This window comes from Miniopterus schreibersii (genome assembly GCF_964146895.1).
Source record: "Miniopterus schreibersii genome assembly, chromosome: 1".
Classification (NCBI taxonomy): Eukaryota; Metazoa; Chordata; class Mammalia; order Chiroptera; family Miniopteridae; genus Miniopterus; species Miniopterus schreibersii.
The window spans coordinates 180,603,713-180,606,149 of NC_138101.1; the positions used below are offsets into that span (position 1 = coordinate 180,603,713).

Sequence of the window (2,437 nt, forward strand, 5' to 3'; positions counted from 1 at the left end):
CTCCCTGTGGAGAAGCGACAGTCAGTAGGAGGAAGATGAAGAGCTCCCTGAGGCTTCTCTGCAGCGCTCTCCAAGGGGCGGCTGAGAGTTACCAGTGTGTCCCTGGCCGAGTCCATTCCCCAAGACCGTCTGATGATCCCAGGCAAATGTGCTGGTTCCCAAGAGACTGTCAACAATAAGAAGTGTGCGGCATGGCTTTTGCGGGTGGCAGCAAACGCAGAGAGGACGCTATGCAGGCCTCGGGCCGCTGTGAGTACAAGGTGGTGGGGCGTTGCCTGCCCCCCACAAGTGCCAAACACTGTCCCTCTACCGTATGCACATCTTTGCACCTAACCATGTCGTTGCCAAGTCCCGCTTCTGGTACTTTGTGTCTCGACGGAAGAAGATAAAATCTTCAGGGGAAATAGTCCACCGTGGGCAAGTGTTCAAAAAATCCCCCCTTCCGGTGAAGAACTTTGGCATCTGGCTGCTCTATGGCTCCACAGTGGCACCCACAACATGTACCAGGAGTACTGGCACCTGACCACCGCGGGTGCCATCGCCCAGCGCTACCGACACCTGGGGGCCCAGGCACCATGCCCGCGCCCACTCAGTCCAGATCCTGAAGGTGGAGGAGACTGCAGCCAGCAAGTGCTGCCGCTGACCAGCAGCCACACAGTCCCAGGACTCCAAGGTCAAGTTCCCCCTTCCCCACCAGGTCCTTCATCCACACTTCAGCACCAAGCAGCTCAACACCTTCTTTTAGATGCAGGGCCTCCCAGTCCCCTGGTCTGCCCAAATACACTCCTTGGGTAAACCAGAAAAGGAAGAAGAAAGAAAAGGAAAGAAAGAGAGAGAGAAGGAGGGAGGGGGGAGGAGGGGAGGGAGGGAGGGAGGGAGGGAGGGAGGGAGGGAGGGCGGGCGGGCATGGACATGGATGCACAATGGTTTGCATTTCAGGCCTCAAATGTTCCTTATCTCCACCTGCAGTTGCATCAAGACCAAAGTAAATATAACAAGATAGTAAATTGAAAGTTTCCCCTGAGGCATCATGATACAATGGACATGACATTCCAATTTGATGTCAGAGAAGATGCAAAATTTCAAGGTAAGATCCAAAAATTTGTTACAGAACTCTAACTTTTTACCTATACCCACACTGAGGGTGTAAAATGGTCTGGCTTTTAGAGATTAAGGTAGAGACGGTTTGTAGAGAAGATTTATTTGGGAAAAAAAATTACTGAGGTGCTGTCAGCCTCACCACTTCCAAGAGGGTAGATGAGAGGTCCCTGCCTCTCATCTCAAATCTAGTGGAAGGGGTTTCAGAGAGCTTGGTACGTGTCCCTGTGATTGATTGTGGGGGGAGGGGGGCATGGCGTGGAATACAATGGACCTGTGTTGTTAAATTAGCCTGGAAATTTAATTGTCAAGGAGAGATGGGCTGGCTGGAAGGAGATATTTATGCAGCTTTGGGACTGGCCTACAAACTCCCAGAGTGTGTCTGGGCAGGGACATCTGAGTGTGTCCCTTAGACCAGATGTGAGCCAATTGTGCAAGAGAAAGTAGGTATGGTCACATTGGGCCTTGTCTGAAATGATCTCCAGTTCCTATGACCCATGAGAAGAGTGTTATAATGAGCTGGAGGAGAGTGACAGCCCTGGACAACAGCTGAGGGGAGGGTCCAAGTGGTGGAGAGCCTCCTACGGACACAACCACGCCCAAGAAAGAATATCCACCTTCCCTCCTGCCAGTCAAGTAAGAGCCCCCCTGCCCCTCGCCTTTCTTCTCTTCTGCCTGCTCCAACTCAAAAGGGATCTTAATTCTGACTGGGGAGCTAGAGGGAGAGGAACTGAGAAAGAAAGAAGAAAGCTCTTCACCAACCACAGGCTTCTTTCCTGCAGTACCTCTCAGTTATAGAGTTTGAGCTATTGCATGTGCCTGAGCATTCTGATTTCTGGGTTGAGTCAGTGTCTGGTGACTTGAGTGACTGCAGGACTTCCTCCCCACCCATCGTTGAACTCAGTTCCAGTCCTTTATATAGAGCTATATGCGGCTGAAGAAAATACTCAAAGGATAGAAGAGGAGATCCCAGAGTCCCAGAGAAAGTCAGGAGCATCATGAATGCAGGAAACTCTACAAAGGATGGTATAAGGCCAGTCGAGCCTGTATTACCATTCCCAGGACCCGGATATTCTGCAGTGGCAACACAGGAGGTCCAGAAAGTTCTACCAGCTCTATCAGCAGCATCAAAAGAAAATAACCATGGATGAAATTATGATTTGGGAAGGAAAGAATGAAACTAATATTTTGGTGAGCATTTTACATATGCTGGTAACTTTTACACACATCAGCTCATTTAATTTTTGCCACTGTCTTACAAGGCAATGCCATTACCCCCATTTTGCAGAGGAGACATTGGGACTCACGGAAGTTGAGTGACTTGCCGGTCAACCTTGTC

At 50.3% G+C, this 2,437-nt stretch overlaps 1 pseudogene across 1 annotated transcript; it reads left to right on the top strand.

Moving 5' to 3' along the window:
• Positions 1-230: 230 nt before the first annotated feature.
• On the top strand, positions 231-745 carry LOC308561191 (large ribosomal subunit protein eL20 pseudogene; annotated as a pseudogene). Its single transcript has one exon. The product of its transcript is annotated as a large ribosomal subunit protein eL20 pseudogene (transcript).
• Positions 746-2,437: the final 1,692 nt, after the last annotated feature.